Below are 13,199 nucleotides of genomic sequence, written 5' to 3'. Positions count from 1 at the left end.
CTGTTGAAGGCGGCAGCTCACACCCCCTCCTTCAAGAGCACAGAAAGAGAGAGATAGACAGAGAAAAACAAGCAAGCAAAAATCAATACGTGCCCTTCGAGCTTTTAAGTATGCAAAGCACTGTGCAGCATGTCGTTTCAGGAAGCAGCTGCACAAAAGATAGTAACTTGAAGATAATCTTTCAGCATTTTTAGACGAGCGTCCGTATCGTCTAGGTGTGCGAACAGCCCCCCTGCTCAATCCCCCTACGTCAGGATCAGAGAAAGCGCAAGAGAGAGAAAGAGAAAAGTAAGTTGGGTAGCTTCTCAGCCATCTGCCAATAGCGTCCCTTGTATGAAATCAACTGGGCAAACCAACTGAGGAAGCATGTACCAGAAATTAAAAGACCCATTGTCCGCAGAAACCCGCGAAGCAGCGAAAAATCCGCGATATATATTTAAATATGCTTACATATAAAATCCGCGATGGAGTGAAGCCGCGAAAGGCGAAGCGCGATATAGCGAGGGATTACTGTATTATGTGTTCGACAGTAAGACTTTAGGGACCATTTAAACTAGGCTTGATGTTATTCTGGAGGAATTAAGTGGATAGGACTAGTGAGCTTTGTTGGGCTGAATGGCCTGTTCTTGCCTACATTTTTCCAATTTTCTAAAAAGAAAGACATATTATTCACTCAGTAATGGTTTACATTCTGTGAATGAAAGACAGACTGAAAGATTGAACACACAGAAGCCCACGAACACAACATTGGACACTTACATAAAATGCTCTGACAATAAATTGCAGTCGACATGGCAAAAGGCAAGACCACCCCTCCTTCACTCCAAGTGCACCAGACACACAAGTATTTTCAGCAAGTCCTTTCTCTATAAACTGGAAAGAGGGTCTGCCCTATGCATTTCTTTTTCTAAACTGATTAACTTAATTTCATCTATGTTATTGAAAAATTGTGACCAATTTGCTCAAAATTATTCTAGTCATTTTCTAACTAGACATGTTGTCTTGGGATAATCTGAGCATGCTGTACGAAACATTGTGTATTTTAAACTGATGACATGGAATATAAGCAGTGTACAGAACCCATTAAGAAGGGTAATATGATGTTAATCAAGGGAAATTATGCCTAATCTATATGACACCCTAGTGAGACCTCATCTGGAGTTCTGTGTGCAGTTACATTAGAAACCTGAACTATTTTTTATTTTTTTATTTATTTCAAAGAGTCAGTTATGACATTTTTGTTTATTATATATTTTTGTAACAGTGAATCATATACAAAAATAATAGTGATAATAGAATGCAATTTTATGCATTAGTAGACTACATTACAAACAGTACTTTAGAATATCTTATAGTTAAAAACGTAGCCCAAATATGCTTGTAGTGGCTAAATAGCATTCATAGGCAACAGATTACAATTCAAGTGATGTACCAATGGGATCAATTGACATCCTATTGTTAGTTGTTGGTTGAGAAGAGTCTTTATGACTAACTTCAGTTTACCTGTAGAATTAAAATCTGTTTAAGTTTCAAGGTAAAATTGTTGCCTGCTTCAAAGCATAATGGAGAGCAAGTTCGGAGCTTTGCCAATAAATTATATATTATAGTGTGATTGAAATACTAAGTCATTATAATGTGCAGATAATGCAATCATTAAGTTGGTGTTCATATACTGTAAATACTTATTATACATCAGTCAGTCAGTCATTTTCCCACCCGCTATATCCTAACACAGGGTCATGGGGGTCTGCTTGAGCCCATCCCAGCCAGCACAGGGTGCAAGGCAGGAACAAATCCCGGGCAGGGCGCCAGCCCACCGCAGGACACACACACACACACTAGGGACAATTTAGGATCACCAGTGCACTTAATCTGCATGTCTTTGGACTGTAGGAGGAAACCGGAGCACCCAGAGGAAACCCACGCAGACATGGGGAGAACATGCAAACTCCACGCAGGGAGGTCCCAGGGAGTGAACCCAGGTCTCCTTACTGCGAGGCAGCAGTGCTACCACTGCGCTAACGTGCTGCCCCTTATTATACATGTGTTCACTCTATTCTTACAGAGAAATGCTTATATAATGCCATTCCTCTTAAATTAATTTCTAGACAATTGGCTTTGACTTTTTTCTTTTATGGTTTTCTTACGTCAAGCAGCATGAGAATTGAGCTAGTGTAACAGAGGCATAGGCCTCAGCTTGTGTGCACATCTACCCCGTTGTTTGGCTAACTTGTTATGAGAATGTGCTTTGCTGTTAGAAGTGGCTGTCAGATGAGTAAAAGATGAAAATCTATGAAGTGTACAAGATGAAGTGTCTTTCAAGGTAAATTAGAAACAGAAAACAAATCTGTATTTGAAGTCGCACAGAATGCTTCTCTGTTTTAAATTAGACAAGTTAGGAAACCCTTCAATGCTTTTTAATAGGAGATTTGAAATTTCAAAAAATTATATAGCATACTGTAGTTGAAATATTTCCCTGAAAAAAAATCAACATTCCTGACAAGTTTCCTTGAAGAGTAAGCTTGGTAAATTTCAACAGTATTGTTTCACTGGGAGCTACATTTTATCAAGTGGACAGACAGACGGACATTATAAGTGAATGCATTTATTTAAAAAACATACACTAGCAGCACTGGGTCATGTCCAGACATGAGCAACTAGACTAATTCATGACCTCAAGGTTTGAGTTATGAAAAAAAATGAAGGAGTTGAAAGAAGCAGAGATCAGGAAGTGATATTAGTGAAATGCTTATAAATTATGAGAGAAATTGGAGTGAAGGATCCCAGCAATTACTTTAAATTAAGTTCTTTAACAAGAATTCTATAAAGAAATGAAAACTTGTTTTAGGGTAGAATTTCCAAAAAATGTTAGTTTTGTCTCTTACAGAGAACCACCAACACATTTTAGGGACTTCAAAATTTTTAAATGGCAGCTGGACATTAAGAATTATTGCCGCAAGGGCTCATAGATAAATTTTACATGCTATCTCAGCCTGTTAAAATACTTTCAGCTTAAATGATGCAAGAGAATGAAATGGAAGTGGGTAAAAGCTACTGCTTAATAAAAACTCCCTGCAACCATAATTAGAAACACCTATTCACATCGGCATCACCGGTTTGATTAAAGACTAAGTTTAATATTTTTCATGTTGAAAGAATTTTTTCACAATAAAAATTGTCATGGGAATTTGTGCTCTTAAAAGAAGCATTATTTGTTTAAATAAGAAAAATATTTCACCTGTTTTTGTTGTTTAAACTGAGTTTACAGGGCCTAGGTGTAAAGTAAATCTTAAAACAAAAGAATACCAAATCTTATGAAATTCATCCACTTTGAAGCGGCATAGGTTTTAGTGTCGGAAAACAGGCCAACTGTGTTTCCAAGGTAGGTTTATGGAAACAAAAGAAATTGGAAGTAATACATTTTATCATAGACTTCTAACACTATTTTCCTGAAGTAGAGATAACAGTCTGTTCACTTGTGTGTTCACAGTGAACATGATGAGTAAAGTTTTAATGTAAATGAAGAAGTCAAATACTGTAGCACAAAATCAAGCAAGTGTCTGAAGTTATTCAGTGTGGTGAAAAATAGCGCTGTACAGTATTAGTAATAAATTGTTATGTACTACCAGACTGAATTCTGTATGGGATGCTTGTTCTTTTGTAGGGTGGCACAGTAGCACTGTTGCTTCATGGATCTGGTGTCCTGAGTTTGAATCTCATGCCTGGTCATTGTCCATGTGGTGTTTGCATATTCTCACTGAGTGAGTGTGAACTTTCCTTCCACATCCCTAAAGACATACAGGTTAGGTGAAGTGGCCATTTCAGATTAATGTGAATGGAAATCTGGATGCTTATGGGTGTTTGGGAGAGGGTGTAAATAATAACTTGTTTACCTAAATTCTGAAGAAAATCTTACAGTAGGCAAGGGTCAGCTCCAAACAAATTTAGTAGTAGGGGCTTTGAATTTGCTGGGTATGGGGGAGGCAGGGTGCTCGATTACAATAAATAACAAAACACTACAAAGAAGTTATCATTCAGAAGAACAAAAGCTAATAAAATATAATAAATACAACAATAAATATAGGCATGCAAATTCTAACCCTTCAATAGCTTAACTTTCCACTGCATGCAGCTAGCAAGGCTTAGTATTTGGGAGCAAAACACCACCAACAACAATATGTATTTAAATAGCACATTTTCATACAACAATGTAGATCAAAGTGCTTTACAAGATGACAAAGAAAAAATTACAAAAAATGAAAAACAATTAAGATAAGGCAATAGTACTAAAGAATAAGTAACAACAAAACAAAGTAAGATCAAATGGCCAGGAGGACAGAAAAACCAAACAAAAAAAAAATTCCAGTTAGGTGGAAGAAAAAACCCCCAAAATTTACATGGGTTCCAAGGCCAAAGGACCATCCAGCTCCCACTGGACAAAGGCTTTTACTAAGTTAAAACACAGATATAACAGAGCCAAATGTTAAAGCATTGAACTTACCAGTAGGAGAGTTTAACTTGGCGAGAATAGCTCTAGGAGTCATGATCAAAATCATAGTCCACTGCAGTTCAGAAAAACTGTTACTTTTTGACGAAACGTAATTGTTATTTGGTTGATTTTATTATGTACAAAAAAATCTTATAAACACAGAAGAAATTAGTTTTTTGAGAAATCGTATTGGTGGCAAACTTGTCGGAAAGGGGTTCTTGGCCACCCCATTGTGGCAAAGACTTTCCTAACCACTCAGGTCATATTCAAAACAAATAGCAGTTGCACTATCCATGAAATAAGCTATAGGAAATCACATCCTGGTCGGTGAACGTATGCTTCTGAGTGAGACAGGCAGTAAGACGAGGCAAAGAGCCAAACTTCTTTTAAAATGGCAGTACCTAACAAAATATATACAGTATATATTTTTTTCTGAAAATGACTTGAATATGCCGTTTTATAATATCTGTGCAATTTCAAGATACACATCAATACTTGAGAAAATTCTTGGTTTCAAAAGCTTTTGTTTTCAAGTGTGGATTGATGCCCACATAGATACCATTTTATATCACAAAAACAGGCACAGTTTTTTAACATATAAAAATACTGTGCTTAAGAACGTGGATTCCTGTGGCAAATTAATCTGTGCTATGATTATGATAAAGCCTCTACTTGAATATTAATAAAATTATAATTTCAGGCCTCTCCATTCCCAGACGATCTCTCTGCAATATGCCACTTCTTGAATTTGATGTAGTTAGCATAACTACAGATCAGAAAAGTTTATAAAAGATCCGGTTCATATCAGACATCCATGCTGAAAAGCAGTTCTTCAGTAGTCATTGTTACTGGTACTCCATAATCCAAATAAGAACCTTTTGAATGAATAGCGGCAGAGTCCCTAAAGGAGCATTTAGTACATGCTATTCTGCTAGAGTAAGACTGCTTGAAGAACAAGTGATTTTTTTTACCAAAAATTAAAATGCAAGTTAATCTCTTAGAATCCAACTCCACGCAGTACTCTGACATAGTGTTAAGGGTGTTGCCTCACAGTTCCATGAAACTAAATTAAACTGCCAGCCCAGTCACTGTTTGTGTAGTTGATATTAGAACCACAGACAGCTCTAGTGAACAATAGTTTAGCAGGCAGCAAAGATGTAGGGACAGTGTATTAAGCAAAAGACAACTTTTTTGTAGTCTTGTTACACTGAGAAGTATTCATTCCTCAAATCATTACATTTTTGTTACAAATCAAATGAATTCCTTTCCTACTAGATTATCCATCCATCCATTATCCAACCCGTCGAATCCGAACACAGGGTCACGGGGTTCTGCTGGAGCCAATCCAAGCCAACACAGGGCACAAGGCAGGAACCAATCCCGAGCAGGGTGCCAACCCACCGCAGGACACACACAAACACACCCACACACCAAGCACACACTAGGGACAATTTAGAATCGCCATTCCACCTAACCTGCGTGTCTTTGGACTGTGGGAGGAAACCGGAGCGCCCAGAGGAAACCCACGCAGACATGGGGAGAACATGCAAACTCCACGCAGGGAGGACCTGGGAACCCAGATCTCCTAACTGCAAGGCAGCAGCGCTACCCACTGCGCCACCGTGCCGCCTCCTACTAGATTATCTTCTTTTCATTTTCTTACCATTTGAGCACCGTGTTTCTAACAAAAGTTTTTGTAATTCAGGCACTTCTTTGTTAGCACTGTTATCTTTTGTAATGTAGTTGTGATGACATCACATGTTTCATTTATGGCCTCCAAATCATGGCACCATGGAGAATGCCAGCAGTTAGTGGAAAATCTGGATACCAACTGATGGTGATGAAGTCTCAACGAGTCAAACATATACCACATACTGTATGTCTGGAGACAACCAGAAGTTATATTTGGCTTAAATGTGGGTGGGAACAATTATAAGGAACATGGAGTATGACATTTCTAAACATATCTAAAGGCTCATGAAGGCTGAGCTCAGAGTAAGGATGGTGATTTACGTAGCAAAGAGTAATGGTGTTCTTGTTATCTTGTTCTGACTGATAGAAAGCTTCTGGTTACAATGGTAAACCACTTCTGGCTAAAAATAAAAAAAAAACACATTTCATATGTAAAAAATAAATATTACCTATTGCACAAATTCATATACGAGTATGTACATGTATTACTACTCAGTTTGATTAATAACCAGAAGAATTCTAGCTTATGTACATATACTAGCCGCATTTAAGTGGTCATTTTCTTTTTCTCATGGGATGGGTAATACAGTTATTAGTGATAGTACATATAGGAACAAATGCATTTATGGATGCTAATGGAGTACTTCAGACTATTATAGTAAATGCAAAAAATCTTTGGATTTTTTTGTCTGATTCATGTATGATTAAATTATGTTTTGGTGAAGTTTCTGGTTTTCAGGGCAATACAATTGATCCATTAGTGAAAATCATTTTTCCTAAGGTTGTCTGCAAATAGCCAAGAACTTCTTGTCTGTCAGTCAGCCAGGGACATATAGCTTTATATATATACTTCTGATAAAAGTGTAGAGATTTTCTGATCAAAAAAATGTAGCCCATGGATGAGCGTAAAATTTCAAAAAAGATGAAAGAGCTCCTACTAATTCTTTGTAAAATGCAGGATGTGTTCCCATGTTTGCCTGATGGGATGGTTTGCCCATTTTTGCACTTGACAAAGCACACTATACATTCACCAGACCTTTAAACTGAACCCTAGCATTACTCTTAGGATACTTCCTAGGACTACTTTGGGGTCACAGAATGCCCACCTCCCTTATATTTTGGGCAATGGAAACACTGCACTCCTGAGTCTCCCATGCTACTTTAAGGACGTTGCAGAAATTTCAGTTACCAGTATACCATTCAACATTATGCAGCACAATTCTACCGCTTCTGTGGGAACCTTTTACTGCCGTCTGCCATTTTTGAAAATGTATGCTTTTTTTGTCAGCCATCTGGTGTCCTTTTCTAGCGATTCCTGGACATCACCTGCAGTTGCTGGGTTAACTGCTGTTAACATCTGTTTTGTGTGGTATAGTTCTTGGTTCATCAATGTGGATTCCTTTTTCAATGAAGGCTCTTGTAGAGCACTTTCCCTTTCCCCTGACACTTCTTGCCAGTCAGGCAACCCATATAAGGTGGCTTTTATGTTGTTAGTTTTGACGTGAGGTTCTGGCTAAGACTTCTAAACCTGTATTCAGTTTTTCTCTTTAATGAGTTATGACTTGTCCTTGGGCGTTCAGGGATTTTTTAATCCCACAGACCTAAAATCTGGTAAGAGTTATTCTAAACTCAAATGGAGCTTTTGAGTGTACAGTACAGGTCTTCTTTTTTTGAAGTTTGTATTACTTGAACTCCGCTGTTAGCCTGTGTCTCAGATATGTAAGTGGTCAACCCTTTGCCATGTTGCCTTTGTTAATAGTTTCTGAAAGTGCTGTTCTGTTTTTATAATCAAGTTATCTTGTTTTAGAGTTTGAGAATTTTACAAAGGCTCCTATAGCCAGTTTACCCCCAGTTGCATTTTATTTTCAAGTATAGTGTATTTTCTCATAGATTCTCTTCTTTAAAATGACCTGATTTTTCTCTGCTCACTCTTACTACTATTCTGTTATGTATGAAACAATGTTGACTTGTAACTTGAACTGGTTTTCAACCAAGCACTATTAATTTTTTATTCTTCTTACTGCACATCTAGTTTTAATCTGTTGTGGGAATTCAAACATTGTTGTAGCTGTTTAAAGTAGTTTTAGAAATCTGAATTAAAATCCTGGCTTGATCTCTGTATGTATGTAGTTTTCTTTATTGTTGTGTGGAATTTTCACTTACTGCAAATTTCTCCTCACATCTGAAGGATATGCTCGATTAGGTTAAGTGGTGTCTCTCTTTTGGCTTCTTATAAATGACTGTAGCTCTCTGAGCAATTGTCCTGGCCAGGGTTCACACATCTATGAGTAAATCTCTCCTTTAGATAAGCTAAAATTGGTCTTCAGTGTCTCCATGCTACTGTTAGAGTTTGATATAAAGTGGTGTATATCTACACTCTGCGTGACTCCCTTATTACTGCATTACAATCATTTATTTTTAACTGCCTTTTATGTACCTGAATCTAGTAAATTTCGCCATGTTCTTTAAGTTCCAAAGTGACAAGTCAATATTTTGTGAAATTTTCTGTTTGCACAGAGCATGTGCAGCCAGCTTCTGTAGTGCAGAGTTCATTGAAGAATGGGTGTCAGGTAGCAAAGAATCATGCACTGCTAACCAATCAGATTACAGTCTGGGGCTGGCTCCTCTGTTGTGTGTAAAATTAGCAGGTTGCCTGAGAGACCTTTAGAGACAGGAGTGAAAAAGAAAGGCCGACATAAATGAAGTAAATTCACCTGAGCAAAGAGCAAGTTAAAGTAAGCAAAACAGGCTGGAACAAATGGCAAGTTAGTGGCTGAACACCGCGGCCCACCTTGAAACAGACTGCAAAACAGGCTACAAATGGAGAGAGGTGCATCTCACCTGTAAAGTCACCTGGATATAAAAAGAAGAAAACAGTTGCAGCTCAGCTTACGCCCAGATGGAACAGAGTTGAATTTCTGCTGAACTAAAAAAGATTTGATGTGATGGGAGGGCGAATGTTACAGCTCACAACTGGACACAATGGCAAGAAGAAGTTCAGAGCTCGGTGACAATACACATCAGCCTAACACACGGCAGAAAGCTAAACCTCAGCTGTAGAACTTATTGTACATGAAGTGAAAGTGAAGGGTACAGCTGACCTGAGAATGCACCCAAGTTCATATCAAGGCATGCATTACAAACACCTGAGCATGGATTGAGGAAGCACAAAGCGTGGAAGAGAGCTGCCACCCACTAGCAAGCATTTTGCGGCCACGGCTTGCCTGAAAACACAAGAAAGTGATATGGCAGGAGTTTGGGATGGAGGAAAAGGAGGCTTTTGGTGTTATTTGATCTCCAGTCAGCCAGAGACAAAAATGGCTTCACTTCAACAGGTGGCTGTTTAATCAGTTTTGCTCAATACAGGTTTCAGTGAGCTCTGAAGGTAAAAACATGCCTTGGGCAAAAATAAGAAAAGGCACGATCTGAAAGCAATTGGTTGTCCTTTCAGTTCTTTCTCATACTGAGTACTTAAACATAACATAAATTCTTTCAATGTATGCCAGCTAGACATAAATAAAAAGATCTTAATTTATAGGTATTTCTTGTATGAATAAGATGACTAATACCTGTACGCCAGTATAAGATATGCACGTGAGCCTGAAGGTTTTGAACTTTGATCATAGGACATAAGGCAGCACCTATCTTCACTACTCCTCACATAAATTTTCTTCATAATTGTCAACAGCGGAAGAAGTTCCATTTTTTTCCATTTTCATTATTGTTCTCCAAACTACAAGATTCAGCTGAAGTCATCTATCTCCAATTTGCCTCACACAATCAGGTAAAATATTACTTTTTAGCTTATTTCACTAAATGAATTAATGCTTTTTCTCCAATTTGCAGTACTGGCACAGGTTCCTACTAGACATCCATGAAGAATACTGGATGCCTTTCATTTTACATGCCTATAGTCCTGACATTTTATTCCGGCGTCTTGCTCAACAGTGCTGTGCCTTAGGCTTGAGCACTATCCCTCTGTTCAATGGTGGTACTCTACAATACTCTACTCTATCATTCACTTATTCAGTTAGGTTTCATTATCATTTATGTCACCAAACAAGTGTCGAATGACAAAGTACCATTACAATTTAAATTTCAATATTCCTTTTCTCAAAGTTTCTGTTCTTCTTTTAACCATTTCTTTGAGAATCTGTAAAATGAAGGTCAGGTAGCAAGATTTGCTTGGACACAACTTAATATCTCACCATTCATAGAGCTGTCCATCACAATTTGCTTACACTGAAAACAGGACCAGAGTTCCAAGTAACGAGGTAGTTCAGTATGTAATGAATTACAAGGAAACAAACTGGTAGAGCATGAGAGTAAATTTGACACTACAGTTGAGTACAAGAAACTCAGTCAAACAATAAAGCTACAAGTGTAGCTGATTATAATGGAAATTACAAGGAAATAAATATAAACAAGTTTGCATAAGTAAAGATCAACTGAGAATATAAAATAATACACCCCTTGATATGTTTCCTTTTTTACAGGAATTGATGGACCCAATTGTACTATCTTGTTAGAAAAAAATAGCGAGTAAATCTAGTTCTCATAATTTGTTAAATTCTTGATCTCTGCATTGTCTCTCTAATTCGTTTCACCAGTTTAATTTATACTCACTTTATTTAAACTATAAAATGGTTGTATCTATCTATCTATCTATCTATCTAAATAATAAATAACTTCTTAAGGCTATTATAGGTGTCAGGCTATAGTTTAATTTGTCATATTAATGGTTAAGTTTTTATTACTAGTTATACATGATTGAGGGGTAACATGAGGTAGCTTCCTCCAACCTGCTTGTTTGCACTGCAAAGATAAGTGGACATCTGAAGACTGTGACCTCAGCTTCTTTCACAGTACAAACATAAATGTACTCTAGTGGAAAGTGAAGAAATTACATCATGAAGGAGTTCAGTTTGGAGTATCATTATACAATATGGTGAAGATAGAGGGCAGATGATGTTGTTATCAAAGTCCCAAGATTAGTGGAAAACACCATGGTAGATATTGAGTACAATACTGCCATCTATAGGTCTTGACTACAGTGTTATGAAAACAATCATTTTTGTTACCCATGCTGTTCAGTGCTCCCTGAAGTGTTCTTCATGCCTAGTAGATGTCATGTGCAATTTAAGTAGTTTGGATGGGATCATATAGTGGGCCTTGCTGAAGCAGGATTTTCCTTCTGTCAAATTACAAAAGTAGTTGGATGGAAAGTGTCTGTAGATCATCTGTTTTGGTGACAATGAGAAGAGGAGGGTACATACAGCTATAACTGTGGTCCGAGACAGCCCAATGTACATATATGCATGTCAATATATGTCCGTGCGTTATTAAGGAAACAATGGCAGACCAACCATCTACAGAGGCACTGTTGCACCAGAAGTGTCCAAATGCAATTTTTATGCTTTGCATTCATATTTAATTTTTTAGTCACATTTTGTAGCTTATATAATTTTATTTTGTACCTGGTGATAGGTTTTTGGTGTTGACGAACCAAATTTTGATACTAATTTTTTCATTAAAATTATTTTCTAATGCTTAGTTATTTATTGTGTCTTTTTCTGGCTGCCATTGTGCAAATTCTGTTGCCAGAACATAGTTCACTTTAGCTAGGGGTATGTTTGCGGAGAATGTGACATCTGACGTCATTGGTAATGCAACAGATTTAAAGGTTAGCGCAGGCAGCCATCTTTCATCCAAATTTGCAGATAACACAAAAGAAATCTATGTGCATTATTGTTAGCATTCATTTTTGGTGTTTCAAAATCTTTTTCTTTTTCTTAACTTTGATATTCACAAAATAGCACTTTCTCTCAGCATTGACTCTTTTTCTGGAATTTTGGTGTTTCTTTTCCTGGTCACCTCCATTATTCAGAAAGTTTTTCTGTTTTTCACAGTAAACATAATAACAAATCATCTTTCTGAAGCAGGACGGCAGTAACACATTGTCCTGTCATGACTGACTTTTACTCGTTCATCACCGCCACACAGTGGTGGCCTAAAATGTTACTTTGGCAGATCAGATGAAAAAATGGTGGACTGTTGTCTTTACTGATGAATGCAGATTTCACCTAGGAACAAGTGATGGTTATGTACATGTCCAGCAGAGATCTGGTGAGTGGTTATGTCCATCGTTTGTACACCTGCAACACACAGATCACACATAAATATCATGATGCTATCAGGTACAGTACTCAGTACATGTACATGTCTGGTGTTTGTGGAGGATGCATTGACCAGCTCTACCCATGTTAGGGACATCATCCAGCTTGTAATGAACCTGTTCCTGTACTTTATAAATTTAGAGATGTGTTCTTCCAGCAAGACGGTGCCCATCTACATTCTGCTTGTGGAACTCTAAAGGCTGTTAGTGTCTCCTTTGTTAAACCAAAAGTGATGAACTTCAAACAGTTGTTACACTAGGTCAAAAGGACATGGAGTGACATTAAATGTAGTTGTGTATTGCAACAAGGGTAGGTTATAACCAATATTAAAATGACTCTGCTGTAACACATGAAACTCTGTGTACTGAATAAATCATGCTGTTTTTTCTACTCAAATCTCAGTTCCTATTGTGTGTTTGCCTTTCCTCTATTATATATTCCATAGCACCTAAAGGACAGCAACAACACTGAATTAAAATGACCAAGATAAATTGAGGAAACAGAGAGAAGAAATCAAGTACCTGAAGAAAGGCAGAGAGGATTGGTATCAATAATAAACTGCAGTATTAGTGCATTTCTTATTCTTTGCCTTTTTCCACTCTAGAGATTCTACCTCATTGTTTTTTTCATTTGAAATTTTGAACCAAGCATTTTTGTGTGTTTGTCATTATATAATAACTTTGTTGTCTAATACTTAAGGTTCATTAATTAATTCTAAATGTTTTGGGGAAGAAACATTCCCATTGTGAAGGCTGAACCCCTCTTTGTATTATATCAAAATATATGACAAGCTTTTGAGATTTCATTCATGAGATTTCAACATGCAGTTAATCAGTTTTTAT

The 13,199-nt window shown here is 37.3% G+C and overlaps 1 protein-coding gene across 1 annotated transcript in view; it reads left to right on the top strand.

Moving 5' to 3' along the window:
* The window catches only part of LOC114654253 (leucine zipper putative tumor suppressor 3), a 115,590-nt gene that overhangs the window by 55,851 nt on the left and 46,540 nt on the right, over positions 1 to 13,199 (top strand). The window lies entirely within an intron of this gene.

Source organism: Erpetoichthys calabaricus, chromosome 7, assembly GCF_900747795.2.
Source record: "Erpetoichthys calabaricus chromosome 7, fErpCal1.3, whole genome shotgun sequence".
Classification (NCBI taxonomy): domain Eukaryota; kingdom Metazoa; phylum Chordata; class Cladistia; order Polypteriformes; family Polypteridae; genus Erpetoichthys; species Erpetoichthys calabaricus.
Note: the sequence above shows the minus strand (reverse complement) of the source record. Positions and strands in the feature narration are given on the sequence as shown.